This window comes from Schistocerca piceifrons, unplaced genomic scaffold, assembly GCF_021461385.2.
Source record: "Schistocerca piceifrons isolate TAMUIC-IGC-003096 unplaced genomic scaffold, iqSchPice1.1 HiC_scaffold_1336, whole genome shotgun sequence".
Taxonomy (NCBI): domain Eukaryota; kingdom Metazoa; phylum Arthropoda; class Insecta; order Orthoptera; family Acrididae; genus Schistocerca; species Schistocerca piceifrons.
Genome location: NW_025727165.1, coordinates 25,445 through 45,071, shown reverse-complemented (window position 1 = coordinate 45,071; position 19,627 = coordinate 25,445). Strand labels below are relative to the sequence as shown.

At 50.1% G+C, this 19,627-nt stretch overlaps 33 non-coding genes across 33 annotated transcripts; all 33 read left to right on the top strand.

Moving 5' to 3' along the window:
• Positions 1-886: 886 nt before the first annotated feature.
• Trnas-uga lies at positions 887-969 on the top strand. Its single transcript has one exon. It is a non-coding gene; the product is annotated as a tRNA-Ser (tRNA).
• A 594-nt stretch (positions 970-1,563) lies between these two features.
• Positions 1,564-1,637, top strand: Trnaf-gaa. Its single transcript has one exon. It is a non-coding gene; the product is annotated as a tRNA-Phe (tRNA).
• Positions 1,638-2,174: 537 nt separating this feature from the next.
• Positions 2,175-2,247, top strand: Trnak-uuu. Its single transcript has one exon. It is a non-coding gene; the product is annotated as a tRNA-Lys (tRNA).
• Positions 2,248-2,368: 121 nt separating this feature from the next.
• On the top strand, positions 2,369-2,450 carry Trnas-cga. Its single transcript has one exon. It is a non-coding gene; the product is annotated as a tRNA-Ser (tRNA).
• Positions 2,451-3,106: 656 nt separating this feature from the next.
• On the top strand, positions 3,107-3,189 carry Trnas-uga. The gene has a single exon. It is a non-coding gene; the product is annotated as a tRNA-Ser (tRNA).
• A 593-nt stretch (positions 3,190-3,782) lies between these two features.
• On the top strand, positions 3,783-3,855 carry Trnaf-gaa. Its single transcript has one exon. It is a non-coding gene; the product is annotated as a tRNA-Phe (tRNA).
• A 737-nt stretch (positions 3,856-4,592) lies between these two features.
• Trnas-cga lies at positions 4,593-4,674 on the top strand. Its single transcript has one exon. It is a non-coding gene; the product is annotated as a tRNA-Ser (tRNA).
• Positions 4,675-5,323: 649 nt separating this feature from the next.
• On the top strand, positions 5,324-5,405 carry Trnas-uga. The gene has a single exon. It is a non-coding gene; the product is annotated as a tRNA-Ser (tRNA).
• Positions 5,406-5,995: 590 nt separating this feature from the next.
• Positions 5,996-6,068, top strand: Trnaf-gaa. Its single transcript has one exon. It is a non-coding gene; the product is annotated as a tRNA-Phe (tRNA).
• Positions 6,069-6,605: 537 nt separating this feature from the next.
• On the top strand, positions 6,606-6,678 carry Trnak-uuu. The gene has a single exon. It is a non-coding gene; the product is annotated as a tRNA-Lys (tRNA).
• A 123-nt stretch (positions 6,679-6,801) lies between these two features.
• Positions 6,802-6,883, top strand: Trnas-cga. The gene has a single exon. It is a non-coding gene; the product is annotated as a tRNA-Ser (tRNA).
• A 657-nt stretch (positions 6,884-7,540) lies between these two features.
• Trnas-uga lies at positions 7,541-7,622 on the top strand. The gene has a single exon. It is a non-coding gene; the product is annotated as a tRNA-Ser (tRNA).
• Positions 7,623-8,212: 590 nt separating this feature from the next.
• Trnaf-gaa lies at positions 8,213-8,285 on the top strand. The gene has a single exon. It is a non-coding gene; the product is annotated as a tRNA-Phe (tRNA).
• Positions 8,286-8,822: 537 nt separating this feature from the next.
• Trnak-uuu lies at positions 8,823-8,895 on the top strand. Its single transcript has one exon. It is a non-coding gene; the product is annotated as a tRNA-Lys (tRNA).
• Positions 8,896-9,018: 123 nt separating this feature from the next.
• Positions 9,019-9,100, top strand: Trnas-cga. Its single transcript has one exon. It is a non-coding gene; the product is annotated as a tRNA-Ser (tRNA).
• Positions 9,101-9,757: 657 nt separating this feature from the next.
• On the top strand, positions 9,758-9,839 carry Trnas-uga. The gene has a single exon. It is a non-coding gene; the product is annotated as a tRNA-Ser (tRNA).
• A 590-nt stretch (positions 9,840-10,429) lies between these two features.
• Trnaf-gaa lies at positions 10,430-10,502 on the top strand. Its single transcript has one exon. It is a non-coding gene; the product is annotated as a tRNA-Phe (tRNA).
• Positions 10,503-11,039: 537 nt separating this feature from the next.
• Trnak-uuu lies at positions 11,040-11,112 on the top strand. Its single transcript has one exon. It is a non-coding gene; the product is annotated as a tRNA-Lys (tRNA).
• Positions 11,113-11,235: 123 nt separating this feature from the next.
• Positions 11,236-11,317, top strand: Trnas-cga. The gene has a single exon. It is a non-coding gene; the product is annotated as a tRNA-Ser (tRNA).
• Positions 11,318-11,974: 657 nt separating this feature from the next.
• Trnas-uga lies at positions 11,975-12,056 on the top strand. The gene has a single exon. It is a non-coding gene; the product is annotated as a tRNA-Ser (tRNA).
• Positions 12,057-12,646: 590 nt separating this feature from the next.
• Positions 12,647-12,719, top strand: Trnaf-gaa. The gene has a single exon. It is a non-coding gene; the product is annotated as a tRNA-Phe (tRNA).
• A 537-nt stretch (positions 12,720-13,256) lies between these two features.
• Positions 13,257-13,329, top strand: Trnak-uuu. The gene has a single exon. It is a non-coding gene; the product is annotated as a tRNA-Lys (tRNA).
• Positions 13,330-13,452: 123 nt separating this feature from the next.
• Positions 13,453-13,534, top strand: Trnas-cga. The gene has a single exon. It is a non-coding gene; the product is annotated as a tRNA-Ser (tRNA).
• A 657-nt stretch (positions 13,535-14,191) lies between these two features.
• Positions 14,192-14,273, top strand: Trnas-uga. The gene has a single exon. It is a non-coding gene; the product is annotated as a tRNA-Ser (tRNA).
• A 590-nt stretch (positions 14,274-14,863) lies between these two features.
• Trnaf-gaa lies at positions 14,864-14,936 on the top strand. The gene has a single exon. It is a non-coding gene; the product is annotated as a tRNA-Phe (tRNA).
• A 537-nt stretch (positions 14,937-15,473) lies between these two features.
• Trnak-uuu lies at positions 15,474-15,546 on the top strand. The gene has a single exon. It is a non-coding gene; the product is annotated as a tRNA-Lys (tRNA).
• Positions 15,547-15,669: 123 nt separating this feature from the next.
• On the top strand, positions 15,670-15,751 carry Trnas-cga. Its single transcript has one exon. It is a non-coding gene; the product is annotated as a tRNA-Ser (tRNA).
• Positions 15,752-16,408: 657 nt separating this feature from the next.
• Positions 16,409-16,490, top strand: Trnas-uga. Its single transcript has one exon. It is a non-coding gene; the product is annotated as a tRNA-Ser (tRNA).
• A 590-nt stretch (positions 16,491-17,080) lies between these two features.
• Positions 17,081-17,153, top strand: Trnaf-gaa. The gene has a single exon. It is a non-coding gene; the product is annotated as a tRNA-Phe (tRNA).
• A 537-nt stretch (positions 17,154-17,690) lies between these two features.
• Trnak-uuu lies at positions 17,691-17,763 on the top strand. The gene has a single exon. It is a non-coding gene; the product is annotated as a tRNA-Lys (tRNA).
• Positions 17,764-17,886: 123 nt separating this feature from the next.
• Positions 17,887-17,968, top strand: Trnas-cga. Its single transcript has one exon. It is a non-coding gene; the product is annotated as a tRNA-Ser (tRNA).
• Positions 17,969-18,625: 657 nt separating this feature from the next.
• On the top strand, positions 18,626-18,707 carry Trnas-uga. Its single transcript has one exon. It is a non-coding gene; the product is annotated as a tRNA-Ser (tRNA).
• Positions 18,708-19,297: 590 nt separating this feature from the next.
• Positions 19,298-19,370, top strand: Trnaf-gaa. Its single transcript has one exon. It is a non-coding gene; the product is annotated as a tRNA-Phe (tRNA).
• Positions 19,371-19,627: the final 257 nt, after the last annotated feature.

Sequence of the window (19,627 nt, the reverse complement as noted above, 5' to 3'; positions counted from 1 at the left end):
TCAAGTCCCTGTCCAGGTGGAGATTTTAATACTTTGGTAGCGATTCGTCTGTAGCGCTGGAAACGTTACGAAAATAATGCAGCTACGCCGTTTTCTGACACCACAGTGCTTTAAACGGGTAGCAGTTGCACGCGCGCTAACGGGCAGTCCGTGGCCGAGTGGTTAAGGCGTCCGACTCGAATCAGATTCCCTGTGGGAGCGTAGGTTTCGAATCCTACCGGCTGCGTGCGATTTTGCGTAAAGAGGAGCAAACATTTTCGCACACATGTGACATGCGTGGGCGAATGCGGGTGCAAACCAGTGACGCCATTCTCAACAAGACGAAAATTTCCGTTTAAAGAATACTGAGTTTTCGCGACGACCGCTGCTTACTGTGGCTATCGGTTCACCTCACACTGACGCTGGTACTGCAGCACAGATGTGCTCGAAAGTGATGGAGAGAGCGAACATTTCAGATTCTTTTTAAGAATCGCAATTTCAATCATTCGAGTGCGGCAAAAGCAGTGGTGCAGCGTTTCTTTTCTTAAGATCTCGCAGCTTGCTTGGAGGTATGTCCATCGTTTTAAGGCGCCAGAAAACTAGCGTCAGCGGTGCGTCAGTGGGAAGTCGGTGAAGTCGCCATTGGAGCCATAAGCCAGTAATTACGACATTGCGAATCACTCGCACACCACGCAGCTGTACGATAATGCTCGTGCGTGGGGCCCGCATAGCTGAGTCGGTAGAGCGTTAGGGTCCTGGGTTCAAGTCCCTGTCTGGGCAAAAATGACTACACTTCGGAGCGGCTAATGGAAACCCTAGAGAAAAGAGTGAGGCCACGCCGTTTTGTGCCATCAGATTGCTTCTGAAGATGGCGGTTTCACTTGTCGGGAGTCGCTTCCGACACCGGGCAGTCGTGGCCGAGTGGTTAAGGCGTCTGACTTGAAATCAGATTCCCTCTGGGAGCGTAGGTTCGAGTCCTCGCCGGCTGCGAAAATTTTCTCGCTCTCAAAAGGCGGACGTTCAGCTGCATCCTAGCAGTTGCGTCACTACTAAACACTTGGGTCACCAGCAATGTGCAGTGTATTTGATCCAGGGCGCAGCGTTACAGTCGCGCCCAGAAGCCGCAGCTCATCTCCGCGTCTCACAGCCGTCCACCAGGGTGTTAGTACAAGTGTTCGCCCTCACTGGGCAGTGCAGATGTGTCCATTTTAGCTTGCAGACGATGACATGTAGCAATTTATGAAGCTAACGCAGGTGGAATGTTTTACCGTGCGTATCTGCTAGATACTGCCTCTCATACGGTGGAGAGGCTCACTCCTTCTCGTGTCTCGTTCTCTGCACACGAGTTGCCCCTGGCATCGATATAGCACGGGTTTTGCTAGCGTCAGCGAAGTCAATATTACACGAATCGAGTCGACATGTTTTGCTTGTTACGATGACGGAAGCAGAAGAAATGTGTGTGGAACTTCACTGCATCGCCTGCTCGCCTTCAGCGCCCCTGTGTCTTATCAGACGAAGGTGACTGTGAAACTGGCAACGAGGCAGACGTGAACGAACACATGCAAATGGCCGCCTTGAACGTCAGCCGAAATAGCTCAGTTGGGAGAGCGTTAGACTGAAGATCTAAAGGTCCCCTGGTTCGATCCCGGGTTTCGGCAGGTATTCATTTGATGCGACGCCAATGGAATTACTCTGCGTTTGTGATAATGCAACTACCGCTGACAACAAAAATGACTCTCTCCTGTAGCTGTTCTGGTTGCCTAGTGCATGCCGTAAGAGGAACTCACTAGACAACTAACTCCCTTAGAAGCAAAAGGATTAAAAATATCCTACCGACTGCATTCCTTTTTCTGTGTCAGGTGGTGAAGAACGTCTTCAACGGAACCGTGAAATGAGCGAAAACGTGGGAAACATTGCATTCGAAATGCTTGTGGAATTTTCCAATTGCCCAGTGAGTGTCGACAAAACACGTAAATTCTCTGCTCCAACGTATGAGACGTAACAACTGGTGCAATTTGTTGTTGCATCATGTGCCAGCAGTCTTCGATAGTGTGTTACGAGCTTAGCGCGATAAGTTTGTAGACAGCATTTAGGCGACGTTTTATTAGTAACAGCCCCATACAGCGATTGCACAACAGTAAAGGACATGAGTCAATGTATAGTTGTGCATCGTGGGAGGTTTCACAGCGTCGTGTGCCCGGATAGCTCAGTCGGTAGAGCGTTAGGCGTTTAAGCTAAGGGTCCAGGGTTCAAGTCCCTGTCCAGGTGGAGATTTTAATACTTTGGTAGCGATTCGTCTGGTAGCGCTGGAAACGTACGGAAAATAATGCAGCTACGCCGTTTTCTGACACCACAGTGCTTTAAACGTAGCAGTTGCACCGCGCTAACGGCAGTCGTGGCCGAGTGGTTAAGGCGTCCGACTCGAAATCAGATTCCCTGTGGGAGCGTAGGTTCGAATCCTACCGGCTGCGTGCGATTTTGCGTAAAGAGGAGCAAACATTTTCGCACACATGTGACATGCGTGGGCGAATGCGGGTGCAAACCAGTGACGCCATTCTCAACAAGACGAAAATTTCCGTTTTAAGAATACTGAGTTTTCGCGACGACCGCTGCTTACTGTGGCTATCGGTTCACCTCACACTGACGCTGGTACTGCAGCACAGATGTGCTCGAAAGTGATGGAGAGAGCGAACATTTCAGATTCTTTTTAAGAATCGCAATTTCAATCATTCGAGTGCGGCAAAAGCAGTGGTGCAGCGTTTCTTTTCTTAAGATCTCGCAGCTGCTTGGAGGTATGTCCATCGTTTTAAGGCGCCAGAAAACTAGCGTCAGCGGTGCGTCAGTGGGAAGTCGGTGAAGTCGCCATTGGAGCCATAAGCCAGTAATTACGACATGCGAATCACTCGCACACCACGCAGCTGTACGATAATGCTCGTGCGTGGGCCCGCATAGCTGAGTCGGTAGAGCGTTAGGGTCCTGGGTTCAAGTCCCTGTCTGGGCAAAATGACTACACTTTCGTAGCGGCTAATGGAAACCCTAGAGAAAAGAGTGAGGCCACGCCGTTTTGTGCCATCAGATTGCTTCTGAAGATGGCGGTTTCACTTGTCGGGAGTCGCTTCCGCCACCGGCAGTCGTGGCCGAGTGGTTAAGGCGTCTGACTTGAAATCAGATTCCCTCTGGGAGCGTAGGTTCGAGTCCTGGCCGGCTGCGAAAATTTTCTCGCTCTCAAAAGGCGGACGTTCAGCTGCATCCTAGCAGTTGCGTCACTACTAAACACGTGGGTCACCAGCAATGTGCAGTGTTATTTGATCCAGGGCGCAGCGTTACAGTCGCGCCCAGAAGCCGCAGCTCATCTCCGCGTCTCACAGCCGTCCACCAGGTGTTAGTACAAGTGTCGCCTCACTGGGCAGTGCAGATGTGTCCATTTTAGCTTGCAGACGATGACATGTAGCAATTTATGAGCTAACGCAGGTGGAATGTTTTACCGTGCGTATCTGCTAGATACTGCCTCTCATACGGTGGAGAGGCTCACTCCTTCTCGTGTCTCGTTCTCTGCACACGAGTTGCCCCTGGCATCGATATAGCACGGGTTTGCTAGCGTCAGCGAAGTCAATATTACAACGAATCGAGTCGACATGTTTGCTTGTTACGATGACGGAAGCAGAAGAAATGTGTGTGGGAACTTCACTGCATCGCCTGCTCGCCTTTCAGCGCCCCTGTGTCTTATCAGACGAAGGTGACTGTGAAACTGGCAACGAGGCAGACGTGAAACGAACACATGCAAATGGCCGCCTTGAACGTCAGCCGAAATAGCTCAGTTGGGAGAGCGTTAGACTGAAGATCTAAAGGTCCCTGGTTCGATCCCGGGTTTCGGCAGGTATTCATTTTGATGCGACGCCAATGGAATTACTCTGCGTTTGTGATAATGCAACTACCGCTGACAACAAAAATGACTCTCTCCTGTAGCTGTTCTGGTTGCCTAGTGCATGCCGTAAGAGGAACTCACTAGACAACTAACTCCCTTAGAAGCAAAAGGATTAAAAAAATCCTACCTACGACTGCATTCCTTTTTCTGTGTCAGGTGGTGAAGAACGTCTTCAACGGAACCGTGAAATGAGCGAAAACGTGGGAAACATTGCATTCGAAATGCTTGTGAATTTTCCAATTGCCCAGTGAGTGTCGACAAAACACGTAAATTCTCTGCTCCAACGTATGAGACGTAACAACTGGTGCAATTTGTTGTTGCATCATGTGCCAGCAGTCTTCGATAGTGTGTTACGAGCTTAGCGCGATAAGTTTGTAGACAGCATTTAGGCGACGTTTTATTAGTAACAGCCCCATACAGCGATTGCACAACAGTAAAGGACATGAGTCAATGTATAGTTGTGCATCGTGGGAGGTTTCACAGCGTCGTGTGCCCGGATAGCTCAGTCGGTAGAGCGTTAGGGCGTTTAAGCTAAGGGTCCAGGGTTCAAGTCCCTGTCCAGGTGGAGATTTTAATACTTTGGTAGCGATTCGTCTGGTAGCGCTGGAAACGTTACGGAAAATAATGCAGCTACGCCGTTTTCTGACACCACAGTGCTTTAAACGGTAGCAGTTGCACCGCGCTAACGGCAGTCGTGGCCGAGTGGTTAAGGCGTCCGACTCGAAATCAGATTCCCTGTGGGAGCGTAGGTTCGAATCCTACCGGCTGCGTGCGATTTTGCGTAAAGAGGAGCAAACATTTTCGCACACATGTGACATGCGTGGGCGAATGCGGGTGCAAACCAGTGACGCCATTCTCAACAAGACGAAAATTTCCGTTTTAAGAATACTGAGTTTTCGCGACGACCGCTGCTTACTGTGGCTATCGGTTCACCTCACACTGACGCTGGTACTGCAGCACAGATGTGCTCGAAGTGATGGAGAGAGCGAACATTTCAGATTCTTTTTAAGAATCGCAATTTCAATCATTCGAGTGCGGCAAAAAGCAGTGGTGCAGCGTTTCTTTTCTTAAGATCTCGCAGCTGCTTGGAGGTATGTCCATCGTTTTAAGGCGCCAGAAAACTAGCGTCAGCGGGAAGTCGGTGAAGTCGCCATTGGAGCCATAAGCCAGTAATTACGACATGCGAATCACTCGCACACCACGCAGCTGTACGATAATGCTCGTGCGTGGGCCCGCATAGCTGAGTCGGTAGAGCGTTAGGGGTCCTGGGTTCAAGTCCACTGTCTGGGCAAAAATGACTACACTTTCGTAGCGGCTAATGGAAACCCTAGAGAAAAGAGTGAGGGCCACGCCGTTTTGTGCCATCAGATTGCTTCTGAAGATGGCGGTTTCACTTGTCGGGAGTCGCTTCCGCCACCGGCAGTCGTGGCCGAGTGGTTAAGGCGTCTGACTTGAAATCAGATTCCCTCTGGGAGCGTAGGTTCGAGTCCTGCCGGCTGCGAAAATTTTCTCGCTCTCAAAAGGCGGACGTTCAGCTGCATCCTAGCAGTTGCGTCACTACTAAACACGTGGGTCACCAGCAATGTGCAGTGTTATTTGATCCAGGGCGCAGCGTTACAGTCGCGCCCAGAAGCCGCAGCTCATCTCCGCGTCTCACAGCCGTCCACCAGGTGTTAGTACAAGTGTCGCCTCACTGGGCAGTGCAGATGTGTCCATTTTAGCTTGCAGACGATGACATGTAGCAATTTATGAGCTAACGCAGGTGGAATGTTTTACCGTGCGTATCTGCTAGATACTGCCTCTCATACGGTGGAGAGGCTCACTCCTTCTCGTGTCTCGTTCTCTGCACACGAGTTGCCCCTGGCATCGATATAGCACGGGTTTGCTAGCGTCAGCGAAGTCAATATTACACGAATCGAGTCGACATGTTTGCTTGTTACGATGACGGAAGCAGAAGAAATGTGTGTGGAACTTCACTGCATCGCCTGCTCGCCTTTCAGCGCCCCTGTGTCTTATCAGACGAAGGTGACTGTGAAACTGGCAACGAGGCAGACGTGAACGAACACATGCAAATGGCCGCCTTGAACGTCAGCCGAAATAGCTCAGTTGGGAGAGCGTTAGACTGAAGATCTAAAGGTCCCTGGTTCGATCCCGGGTTTCGGCAGGTATTCATTTTGATGCGACGCCAATGGAATTACTCTGCGTTTGTGATAATGCAACTACCGCTGACAACAAAAATGACTCTCTCCTGTAGCTGTTCTGGTTGCCTAGTGCATGCCGTAAGAGGAACTCACTAGACAACTAACTCCCTTAGAAGCAAAAGGATTAAAAATATCCTACCGACTGCATTCCTTTTTCTGTGTCAGGTGGTGAAGAACGTCTTCAACGGAACCGTGAAATGAGCGAAAACGTGGGAAACATTGCATTCGAAATGCTTGTGAATTTTCCAATTGCCCAGTGAGTGTCGACAAAACACGTAAATTCTCTGCTCCAACGTATGAGACGTAACAACTGGTGCAATTTGTTGTTGCATCATGTGCCAGCAGTCTTCGATAGTGTGTTACGAGCTTAGCGCGATAAGTTTGTAGACAGCATTTAGGCGACGTTTTATTAGTAACAGCCCCATACAGCGATTGCACAACAGTAAAGGACATGAGTCAATGTATAGTTGTGCATCGTGGGAGGTTTCACAGCGTCGTGTGCCCGGATAGCTCAGTCGGTAGAGCGTTAGGCGTTTAAGCTAAGGGTCCAGGGTTCAAGTCCCTGTCCAGGTGGAGATTTTAATACTTTGGTAGCGATTCGTCTGGTAGCGCTGGAAACGTTACGGAAAATAATGCAGCTACGCCGTTTTCTGACACCACAGTGCTTTAAACGGTAGCAGTTGCACCGCGCTAACGGCAGTCGTGGCCGAGTGGTTAAGGCGTCCGACTCGAAATCAGATTCCCTGTGGGAGCGTAGGTTCGAATCCTACCGGCTGCGTGCGATTTTGCGTAAAGAGGAGCAAACATTTTCGCACACATGTGACATGCGTGGGCGAATGCGGGTGCAAACCAGTGACGCCATTCTCAACAAGACGAAAATTTCCGTTTTAAGAATACTGAGTTTTCGCGACGACCGCTGCTTACTGTGGCTATCGGTTCACCTCACACTGACGCTGGTACTGCAGCACAGATGTGCTCGAAAGTGATGGAGAGAGCGAACATTTCAGATTCTTTTTAAGAATCGCAATTTCAATCATTCGAGTGCGGCAAAAGCAGTGGTGCAGCGTTTCTTTTCTTAAGATCTCGCAGCTGCTTGGAGGTATGTCCATCGTTTTAAGGCGCCAGAAAACTAGCGTCAGCGGTGCGTCAGTGGGAAGTCGGTGAAGTCGCCATTGGAGCCATAAGCCAGTAATTACGACATGCGAATCACTCGCACACCACGCAGCTGTACGATAATGCTCGTGCGTGGGCCCGCATAGCTGAGTCGGTAGAGCGTTAGGGTCCTGGGTTCAAGTCCCTGTCTGGGCAAAAATGACTACACTTTCGTAGCGGCTAATGGAAACCCTAGAGAAAAGAGTGAGGCCACGCCGTTTTGTGCCATCAGATTGCTTCTGAAGATGGCGGTTTCACTTGTCGGGAGTCGCTTCCGCCACCGGCAGTCGTGGCCGAGTGGTTAAGGCGTCTGACTTGAAATCAGATTCCCTCTGGGAGCGTAGGTTCGAGTCCTGCCGGCTGCGAAAATTTTCTCGCTCTCAAAAGGCGGACGTTCAGCTGCATCCTAGCAGTTGCGTCACTACTAAACACGTGGGTCACCAGCAATGTGCAGTGTTATTTGATCCAGGGCGCAGCGTTACAGTCGCGCCCAGAAGCCGCAGCTCATCTCCGCGTCTCACAGCCGTCCACCAGGTGTTAGTACAAGTGTCGCCTCACTGGGCAGTGCAGATGTGTCCATTTTAGCTTGCAGACGATGACATGTAGCAATTTATGAGCTAACGCAGGTGGAATGTTTTACCGTGCGTATCTGCTAGATACTGCCTCTCATACGGTGGAGAGGCTCACTCCTTCTCGTGTCTCGTTCTCTGCACACGAGTTGCCCCTGGCATCGATATAGCACGGGTTTGCTAGCGTCAGCGAAGTCAATATTACACGAATCGAGTCGACATGTTTGCTTGTTACGATGACGGAAGCAGAAGAAATGTGTGTGGAACTTCACTGCATCGCCTGCTCGCCTTTCAGCGCCCCTGTGTCTTATCAGACGAAGGTGACTGTGAAACTGGCAACGAGGCAGACGTGAACGAACACATGCAAATGGCCGCCTTGAACGTCAGCCGAAATAGCTCAGTTGGGAGAGCGTTAGACTGAAGATCTAAAGGTCCCTGGTTCGATCCCGGGTTTCGGCAGGTATTCATTTTGATGCGACGCCAATGGAATTACTCTGCGTTTGTGATAATGCAACTACCGCTGACAACAAAAATGACTCTCTCCTGTAGCTGTTCTGGTTGCCTAGTGCATGCCGTAAGAGGAACTCACTAGACAACTAACTCCCTTAGAAGCAAAAGGATTAAAAATATCCTACCGACTGCATTCCTTTTTCTGTGTCAGGTGGTGAAGAACGTCTTCAACGGAACCGTGAAATGAGCGAAAACGTGGGAAACATTGCATTCGAAATGCTTGTGAATTTTCCAATTGCCCAGTGAGTGTCGACAAAACACGTAAATTCTCTGCTCCAACGTATGAGACGTAACAACTGGTGCAATTTGTTGTTGCATCATGTGCCAGCAGTCTTCGATAGTGTGTTACGAGCTTAGCGCGATAAGTTTGTAGACAGCATTTAGGCGACGTTTTATTAGTAACAGCCCCATACAGCGATTGCACAACAGTAAAGGACATGAGTCAATGTATAGTTGTGCATCGTGGGAGGTTTCACAGCGTCGTGTGCCCGGATAGCTCAGTCGGTAGAGCGTTAGGCGTTTAAGCTAAGGGTCCAGGGTTCAAGTCCCTGTCCAGGTGGAGATTTTAATACTTTGGTAGCGATTCGTCTGGTAGCGCTGGAAACGTTACGGAAAATAATGCAGCTACGCCGTTTTCTGACACCACAGTGCTTTAAACGGTAGCAGTTGCACCGCGCTAACGGCAGTCGTGGCCGAGTGGTTAAGGCGTCCGACTCGAAATCAGATTCCCTGTGGGAGCGTAGGTTCGAATCCTACCGGCTGCGTGCGATTTTGCGTAAAGAGGAGCAAACATTTTCGCACACATGTGACATGCGTGGGCGAATGCGGGTGCAAACCAGTGACGCCATTCTCAACAAGACGAAAATTTCCGTTTTAAGAATACTGAGTTTTCGCGACGACCGCTGCTTACTGTGGCTATCGGTTCACCTCACACTGACGCTGGTACTGCAGCACAGATGTGCTCGAAAGTGATGGAGAGAGCGAACATTTCAGATTCTTTTTAAGAATCGCAATTTCAATCATTCGAGTGCGGCAAAAGCAGTGGTGCAGCGTTTCTTTTCTTAAGATCTCGCAGCTGCTTGGAGGTATGTCCATCGTTTTAAGGCGCCAGAAAACTAGCGTCAGCGGTGCGTCAGTGGGAAGTCGGTGAAGTCGCCATTGGAGCCATAAGCCAGTAATTACGACATGCGAATCACTCGCACACCACGCAGCTGTACGATAATGCTCGTGCGTGGGCCCGCATAGCTGAGTCGGTAGAGCGTTAGGGTCCTGGGTTCAAGTCCCTGTCTGGGCAAAAATGACTACACTTTCGTAGCGGCTAATGGAAACCCTAGAGAAAAGAGTGAGGCCACGCCGTTTTGTGCCATCAGATTGCTTCTGAAGATGGCGGTTTCACTTGTCGGGAGTCGCTTCCGCCACCGGCAGTCGTGGCCGAGTGGTTAAGGCGTCTGACTTGAAATCAGATTCCCTCTGGGAGCGTAGGTTCGAGTCCTGCCGGCTGCGAAAATTTTCTCGCTCTCAAAAGGCGGACGTTCAGCTGCATCCTAGCAGTTGCGTCACTACTAAACACGTGGGTCACCAGCAATGTGCAGTGTTATTTGATCCAGGGCGCAGCGTTACAGTCGCGCCCAGAAGCCGCAGCTCATCTCCGCGTCTCACAGCCGTCCACCAGGTGTTAGTACAAGTGTCGCCTCACTGGGCAGTGCAGATGTGTCCATTTTAGCTTGCAGACGATGACATGTAGCAATTTATGAGCTAACGCAGGTGGAATGTTTTACCGTGCGTATCTGCTAGATACTGCCTCTCATACGGTGGAGAGGCTCACTCCTTCTCGTGTCTCGTTCTCTGCACACGAGTTGCCCCTGGCATCGATATAGCACGGGTTTGCTAGCGTCAGCGAAGTCAATATTACACGAATCGAGTCGACATGTTTGCTTGTTACGATGACGGAAGCAGAAGAAATGTGTGTGGAACTTCACTGCATCGCCTGCTCGCCTTTCAGCGCCCCTGTGTCTTATCAGACGAAGGTGACTGTGAAACTGGCAACGAGGCAGACGTGAACGAACACATGCAAATGGCCGCCTTGAACGTCAGCCGAAATAGCTCAGTTGGGAGAGCGTTAGACTGAAGATCTAAAGGTCCCTGGTTCGATCCCGGGTTTCGGCAGGTATTCATTTTGATGCGACGCCAATGGAATTACTCTGCGTTTGTGATAATGCAACTACCGCTGACAACAAAAATGACTCTCTCCTGTAGCTGTTCTGGTTGCCTAGTGCATGCCGTAAGAGGAACTCACTAGACAACTAACTCCCTTAGAAGCAAAAGGATTAAAAATATCCTACCGACTGCATTCCTTTTTCTGTGTCAGGTGGTGAAGAACGTCTTCAACGGAACCGTGAAATGAGCGAAAACGTGGGAAACATTGCATTCGAAATGCTTGTGAATTTTCCAATTGCCCAGTGAGTGTCGACAAAACACGTAAATTCTCTGCTCCAACGTATGAGACGTAACAACTGGTGCAATTTGTTGTTGCATCATGTGCCAGCAGTCTTCGATAGTGTGTTACGAGCTTAGCGCGATAAGTTTGTAGACAGCATTTAGGCGACGTTTTATTAGTAACAGCCCCATACAGCGATTGCACAACAGTAAAGGACATGAGTCAATGTATAGTTGTGCATCGTGGGAGGTTTCACAGCGTCGTGTGCCCGGATAGCTCAGTCGGTAGAGCGTTAGGCGTTTAAGCTAAGGGTCCAGGGTTCAAGTCCCTGTCCAGGTGGAGATTTTAATACTTTGGTAGCGATTCGTCTGGTAGCGCTGGAAACGTTACGGAAAATAATGCAGCTACGCCGTTTTCTGACACCACAGTGCTTTAAACGGTAGCAGTTGCACCGCGCTAACGGCAGTCGTGGCCGAGTGGTTAAGGCGTCCGACTCGAAATCAGATTCCCTGTGGGAGCGTAGGTTCGAATCCTACCGGCTGCGTGCGATTTTGCGTAAAGAGGAGCAAACATTTTCGCACACATGTGACATGCGTGGGCGAATGCGGGTGCAAACCAGTGACGCCATTCTCAACAAGACGAAAATTTCCGTTTTAAGAATACTGAGTTTTCGCGACGACCGCTGCTTACTGTGGCTATCGGTTCACCTCACACTGACGCTGGTACTGCAGCACAGATGTGCTCGAAAGTGATGGAGAGAGCGAACATTTCAGATTCTTTTTAAGAATCGCAATTTCAATCATTCGAGTGCGGCAAAAGCAGTGGTGCAGCGTTTCTTTTCTTAAGATCTCGCAGCTGCTTGGAGGTATGTCCATCGTTTTAAGGCGCCAGAAAACTAGCGTCAGCGGTGCGTCAGTGGGAAGTCGGTGAAGTCGCCATTGGAGCCATAAGCCAGTAATTACGACATGCGAATCACTCGCACACCACGCAGCTGTACGATAATGCTCGTGCGTGGGCCCGCATAGCTGAGTCGGTAGAGCGTTAGGGTCCTGGGTTCAAGTCCCTGTCTGGGCAAAAATGACTACACTTTCGTAGCGGCTAATGGAAACCCTAGAGAAAAGAGTGAGGCCACGCCGTTTTGTGCCATCAGATTGCTTCTGAAGATGGCGGTTTCACTTGTCGGGAGTCGCTTCCGCCACCGGCAGTCGTGGCCGAGTGGTTAAGGCGTCTGACTTGAAATCAGATTCCCTCTGGGAGCGTAGGTTCGAGTCCTGCCGGCTGCGAAAATTTTCTCGCTCTCAAAAGGCGGACGTTCAGCTGCATCCTAGCAGTTGCGTCACTACTAAACACGTGGGTCACCAGCAATGTGCAGTGTTATTTGATCCAGGGCGCAGCGTTACAGTCGCGCCCAGAAGCCGCAGCTCATCTCCGCGTCTCACAGCCGTCCACCAGGTGTTAGTACAAGTGTCGCCTCACTGGGCAGTGCAGATGTGTCCATTTTAGCTTGCAGACGATGACATGTAGCAATTTATGAGCTAACGCAGGTGGAATGTTTTACCGTGCGTATCTGCTAGATACTGCCTCTCATACGGTGGAGAGGCTCACTCCTTCTCGTGTCTCGTTCTCTGCACACGAGTTGCCCCTGGCATCGATATAGCACGGGTTTGCTAGCGTCAGCGAAGTCAATATTACACGAATCGAGTCGACATGTTTGCTTGTTACGATGACGGAAGCAGAAGAAATGTGTGTGGAACTTCACTGCATCGCCTGCTCGCCTTTCAGCGCCCCTGTGTCTTATCAGACGAAGGTGACTGTGAAACTGGCAACGAGGCAGACGTGAACGAACACATGCAAATGGCCGCCTTGAACGTCAGCCGAAATAGCTCAGTTGGGAGAGCGTTAGACTGAAGATCTAAAGGTCCCTGGTTCGATCCCGGGTTTCGGCAGGTATTCATTTTGATGCGACGCCAATGGAATTACTCTGCGTTTGTGATAATGCAACTACCGCTGACAACAAAAATGACTCTCTCCTGTAGCTGTTCTGGTTGCCTAGTGCATGCCGTAAGAGGAACTCACTAGACAACTAACTCCCTTAGAAGCAAAAGGATTAAAAATATCCTACCGACTGCATTCCTTTTTCTGTGTCAGGTGGTGAAGAACGTCTTCAACGGAACCGTGAAATGAGCGAAAACGTGGGAAACATTGCATTCGAAATGCTTGTGAATTTTCCAATTGCCCAGTGAGTGTCGACAAAACACGTAAATTCTCTGCTCCAACGTATGAGACGTAACAACTGGTGCAATTTGTTGTTGCATCATGTGCCAGCAGTCTTCGATAGTGTGTTACGAGCTTAGCGCGATAAGTTTGTAGACAGCATTTAGGCGACGTTTTATTAGTAACAGCCCCATACAGCGATTGCACAACAGTAAAGGACATGAGTCAATGTATAGTTGTGCATCGTGGGAGGTTTCACAGCGTCGTGTGCCCGGATAGCTCAGTCGGTAGAGCGTTAGGCGTTTAAGCTAAGGGTCCAGGGTTCAAGTCCCTGTCCAGGTGGAGATTTTAATACTTTGGTAGCGATTCGTCTGGTAGCGCTGGAAACGTTACGGAAAATAATGCAGCTACGCCGTTTTCTGACACCACAGTGCTTTAAACGGTAGCAGTTGCACCGCGCTAACGGCAGTCGTGGCCGAGTGGTTAAGGCGTCCGACTCGAAATCAGATTCCCTGTGGGAGCGTAGGTTCGAATCCTACCGGCTGCGTGCGATTTTGCGTAAAGAGGAGCAAACATTTTCGCACACATGTGACATGCGTGGGCGAATGCGGGTGCAAACCAGTGACGCCATTCTCAACAAGACGAAAATTTCCGTTTTAAGAATACTGAGTTTTCGCGACGACCGCTGCTTACTGTGGCTATCGGTTCACCTCACACTGACGCTGGTACTGCAGCACAGATGTGCTCGAAAGTGATGGAGAGAGCGAACATTTCAGATTCTTTTTAAGAATCGCAATTTCAATCATTCGAGTGCGGCAAAAGCAGTGGTGCAGCGTTTCTTTTCTTAAGATCTCGCAGCTGCTTGGAGGTATGTCCATCGTTTTAAGGCGCCAGAAAACTAGCGTCAGCGGTGCGTCAGTGGGAAGTCGGTGAAGTCGCCATTGGAGCCATAAGCCAGTAATTACGACATGCGAATCACTCGCACACCACGCAGCTGTACGATAATGCTCGTGCGTGGGCCCGCATAGCTGAGTCGGTAGAGCGTTAGGGTCCTGGGTTCAAGTCCCTGTCTGGGCAAAAATGACTACACTTTCGTAGCGGCTAATGGAAACCCTAGAGAAAAGAGTGAGGCCACGCCGTTTTGTGCCATCAGATTGCTTCTGAAGATGGCGGTTTCACTTGTCGGGAGTCGCTTCCGCCACCGGCAGTCGTGGCCGAGTGGTTAAGGCGTCTGACTTGAAATCAGATTCCCTCTGGGAGCGTAGGTTCGAGTCCTGCCGGCTGCGAAAATTTTCTCGCTCTCAAAAGGCGGACGTTCAGCTGCATCCTAGCAGTTGCGTCACTACTAAACACGTGGGTCACCAGCAATGTGCAGTGTTATTTGATCCAGGGCGCAGCGTTACAGTCGCGCCCAGAAGCCGCAGCTCATCTCCGCGTCTCACAGCCGTCCACCAGGTGTTAGTACAAGTGTCGCCTCACTGGGCAGTGCAGATGTGTCCATTTTAGCTTGCAGACGATGACATGTAGCAATTTATGAGCTAACGCAGGTGGAATGTTTTACCGTGCGTATCTGCTAGATACTGCCTCTCATACGGTGGAGAGGCTCACTCCTTCTCGTGTCTCGTTCTCTGCACACGAGTTGCCCCTGGCATCGATATAGCACGGGTTTGCTAGCGTCAGCGAAGTCAATATTACACGAATCGAGTCGACATGTTTGCTTGTTACGATGACGGAAGCAGAAGAAATGTGTGTGGAACTTCACTGCATCGCCTGCTCGCCTTTCAGCGCCCCTGTGTCTTATCAGACGAAGGTGACTGTGAAACTGGCAACGAGGCAGACGTGAACGAACACATGCAAATGGCCGCCTTGAACGTCAGCCGAAATAGCTCAGTTGGGAGAGCGTTAGACTGAAGATCTAAAGGTCCCTGGTTCGATCCCGGGTTTCGGCAGGTATTCATTTTGATGCGACGCCAATGGAATTACTCTGCGTTTGTGATAATGCAACTACCGCTGACAACAAAAATGACTCTCTCCTGTAGCTGTTCTGGTTGCCTAGTGCATGCCGTAAGAGGAACTCACTAGACAACTAACTCCCTTAGAAGCAAAAGGATTAAAAATATCCTACCGACTGCATTCCTTTTTCTGTGTCAGGTGGTGAAGAACGTCTTCAACGGAACCGTGAAATGAGCGAAAACGTGGGAAACATTGCATTCGAAATGCTTGTGAATTTTCCAATTGCCCAGTGAGTGTCGACAAAACACGTAAATTCTCTGCTCCAACGTATGAGACGTAACAACTGGTGCAATTTGTTGTTGCATCATGTGCCAGCAGTCTTCGATAGTGTGTTACGAGCTTAGCGCGATAAGTTTGTAGACAGCATTTAGGCGACGTTTTATTAGTAACAGCCCCATACAGCGATTGCACAACAGTAAAGGACATGAGTCAATGTATAGTTGTGCATCGTGGGAGGTTTCACAGCGTCGTGTGCCCGGATAGCTCAGTCGGTAGAGCGTTAGGCGTTTAAGCTAAGGGTCCAGGGTTCAAGTCCCTGTCCAGGTGGAGATTTTAATACTTTGGTAGCGATTCGTCTGGTAGCGCTGGAAACGTTACGGAAAATAATGCAGCTACGCCGTTTTCTGACACCACAGTGCTTTAAACGGTAGCAGTTGCACCGCGCTAACGGCAGTCGTGGCCGAGTGGTTAAGGCGTCCGACTCGAAATCAGATTCCCTGTGGGAGCGTAGGTTCGAATCCTACCGGCTGCGTGCGATTTTGCGTAAAGAGGAGCAAACATTTTCGCACACATGTGACATGCGTGGGCGAATGCGGGTGCAAACCAGTGACGCCATTCTCAACAAGACGAAAATTTCCGTTTTAAGAATACTGAGTTTTCGCGACGACCGCTGCTTACTGTGGCTATCGGTTCACCTCACACTGACGCTGGTACTGCAGCACAGATGTGCTCGAAAGTGATGGAGAGAGCGAACATTTCAGATTCTTTTTAAGAATCGCAATTTCAATCATTCGAGTGCGGCAAAAGCAGTGGTGCAGCGTTTCTTTTCTTAAGATCTCGCAGCTGCTTGGAGGTATGTCCATCGTTTTAAGGCGCCAGAAAACTAGCGTCAGCGGTGCGTCAGTGGGAAGTCGGTGAAGTCGCCATTGGAGCCATAAGCCAGTAATTACGACATGCGAATCACTCGCACACCACGCAGCTGTACGATAATGCTCGTGCGTGGGCCCGCATAGCTGAGTCGGTAGAGCGTTAGGGTCCTGGGTTCAAGTCCCTGTCTGGGCAAAAATGACTACACTTTCGTAGCGGCTAATGGAAACCCTAGAGAAAAGAGTGAGGCCACGCCGTTTTGTGCCATCAGATTGCTTCTGAAGATGGCGGTTTCACTTGTCGGGAGTCGCTTCCGCCACCGGCAGTCGTGGCCGAGTGGTTAAGGCGTCTGACTTGAAATCAGATTCCCTCTGGGAGCGTAGGTTCGAGTCCTGCCGGCTGCGAAAATTTTCTCGCTCTCAAAAGGCGGACGTTCAGCTGCATCCTAGCAGTTGCGTCACTACTAAACACGTGGGTCACCAGCAATGTGCAGTGTTATTTGATCCAGGGCGCAGCGTTACAGTCGCGCCCAGAAGCCGCAGCTCATCTCCGCGTCTCACAGCCGTCCACCAGGTGTTAGTACAAGTGTCGCCTCACTGGGCAGTGCAGATGTGTCCATTTTAGCTTGCAGACGATGACATGTAGCAATTTATGAGCTAACGCAGGTGGAATGTTTTACCGTGCGTATCTGCTAGATACTGCCTCTCATACGGTGGAGAGGCTCACTCCTTCTCGTGTCTCGTTCTCTGCACACGAGTTGCCCCTGGCATCGATATAGCACGGGTTTGCTAGCGTCAGCGAAGTCAATATTACACGAATCGAGTCGACATGTTTGCTTGTTACGATGACGGAAGCAGAAGAAATGTGTGTGGAACTTCACTGCATCGCCTGCTCGCCTTTCAGCGCCCCTGTGTCTTATCAGACGAAGGTGACTGTGAAACTGGCAACGAGGCAGACGTGAACGAACACATGCAAATGGCCGCCTTGAACGTCAGCCGAAATAGCTCAGTTGGGAGAGCGTTAGACTGAAGATCTAAAGGTCCCTGGTTCGATCCCGGGTTTCGGCAGGTATTCATTTTGATGCGACGCCAATGGAATTACTCTGCGTTTGTGATAATGCAACTACCGCTGACAACAAAAATGACTCTCTCCTGTAGCTGTTCTGGTTGCCTAGTGCATGCCGTAAGAGGAACTCACTAGACAACTAACTCCCTTAGAAGCAAAAGGATTAAAAATATCCTACCGACTGCATTCCTTTTTCTGTGTCAGGTGGTGAAGAACGTCTTCAACGGAACCGTGAAATGAGCGAAAACGTGGGAAACATTGCATTCGAAATGCTTGTGAATTTTCCAATTGCCCAGTGAGTGTCGACAAAACACGTAAATTCTCTGCTCCAACGTATGAGACGTAACAACTGGTGCAATTTGTTGTTGCATCATGTGCCAGCAGTCTTCGATAGTGTGTTACGAGCTTAGCGCGATAAGTTTGTAGACAGCATTTAGGCGACGTTTTATTAGTAACAGCCCCATACAGCGATTGCACAACAGTAAAGGACATGAGTCAATGTATAGTTGTGCATCGTGGGAGGTTTCACAGCGTCGTGTGCCCGGATAGCTCAGTCGGTAGAGCGTTAGGCGTTTAAGCTAAGGGTCCAGGGTTCAAGTCCCTGTCCAGGTGGAGATTTTAATACTTTGGTAGCGATTCGTCTGGTAGCGCTGGAAACGTTACGGAAAATAATGCAGCTACGCCGTTTTCTGACACCACAGTGCTTTAAACGGTAGCAGTTGCACCGCGCTAACGGCAGTCGTGGCCGAGTGGTTAAGGCGTCCGACTCGAAATCAGATTCCCTGTGGGAGCGTAGGTTCGAATCCTACCGGCTGCGTGCGATTTTGCGTAAAGAGGAGCAAACATTTTCGCACACATGTGACATGCGTGGGCGAATGCGGGTGCAAACCAGTGACGCCATTCTCAACAAGACGAAAATTTCCGTTTTAAGAATACTGAGTTTTCGCGACGACCGCTGCTTACTGTGGCTATCGGTTCACCTCACACTGACGCTGGTACTGCAGCACAGATGTGCTCGAAAGTGATGGAGAGAGCGAACATTTCAGATTCTTTTTAAGAATCGCAATTTCAATCATTCGAGTGCGGCAAAAGCAGTGGTGCAGCGTTTCTTTTCTTAAGATCTCGCAGCTGCTTGGAGGTATGTCCATCGTTTTAAGGCGCCAGAAAACTAGCGTCAGCGGTGCGTCAGTGGGAAGTCGGTGAAGTCGCCATTGGAGCCATAAGCCAGTAATTACGACATGCGAATCACTCGCACACCACGCAGCTGTACGATAATGCTCGTGCGTGGGCCCGCATAGCTGAGTCGGTAGAGCGTTAGGGTCCTGGGTTCAAGTCCCTGTCTGGGCAAAAATGACTACACTTTCGTAGCGGCTAATGGAAACCCTAGAGAAAAGAGTGAGGCCACGCCGTTTTGTGCCATCAGATTGCTTCTGAAGATGGCGGTTTCACTTGTCGGGAGTCGCTTCCGCCACCGGCAGTCGTGGCCGAGTGGTTAAGGCGTCTGACTTGAAATCAGATTCCCTCTGGGAGCGTAGGTTCGAGTCCTGCCGGCTGCGAAAATTTTCTCGCTCTCAAAAGGCGGACGTTCAGCTGCATCCTAGCAGTTGCGTCACTACTAAACACGTGGGTCACCAGCAATGTGCAGTGTTATTTGATCCAGGGCGCAGCGTTACAGTCGCGCCCAGAAGCCGCAGCTCATCTCCGCGTCTCACAGCCGTCCACCAGGTGTTAGTACAAGTGTCGCCTCACTGGGCAGTGCAGATGTGTCCATTTTAGCTTGCAGACGATGACATGTAGCAATTTATGAGCTAACGCAGGTGGAATGTTTTACCGTGCGTATCTGCTAGATACTGCCTCTCATACGGTGGAGAGGCTCACTCCTTCTCGTGTCTCGTTCTCTGCACACGAGTTGCCCCTGGCATCGATATAGCACGGGTTTGCTAGCGTCAGCGAAGTCAATATTACACGAATCGAGTCGACATGTTTGCTTGTTACGATGACGGAAGCAGAAGAAATGTGTGTGGAACTTCACTGCATCGCCTGCTCGCCTTTCAGCGCCCCTGTGTCTTATCAGACGAAGGTGACTGTGAAACTGGCAACGAGGCAGACGTGAACGAACACATGCAAATGGCCGCCTTGAACGTCAGCCGAAATAGCTCAGTTGGGAGAGCGTTAGACTGAAGATCTAAAGGTCCCTGGTTCGATCCCGGGTTTCGGCAGGTATTCATTTTGATGCGACGCCAATGGAATTACTCTGCGTTTGTGATAATGCAACTACCGCTGACAACAAAAATGACTCTCTCCTGTAGCTGTTCTGGTTGCCTAGTGCATGCCGTAAGAGGAACTCACTAGACAACTAACTCCCTTAGAAGCAAAAGGATTAAAAATATCCTACCGACTGCATTCCTTTTTCTGTGTCAGGTGGTGAAGAACGTCTTCAACGGAACCGTGAAATGAGCGAAAACGTGGGAAACAT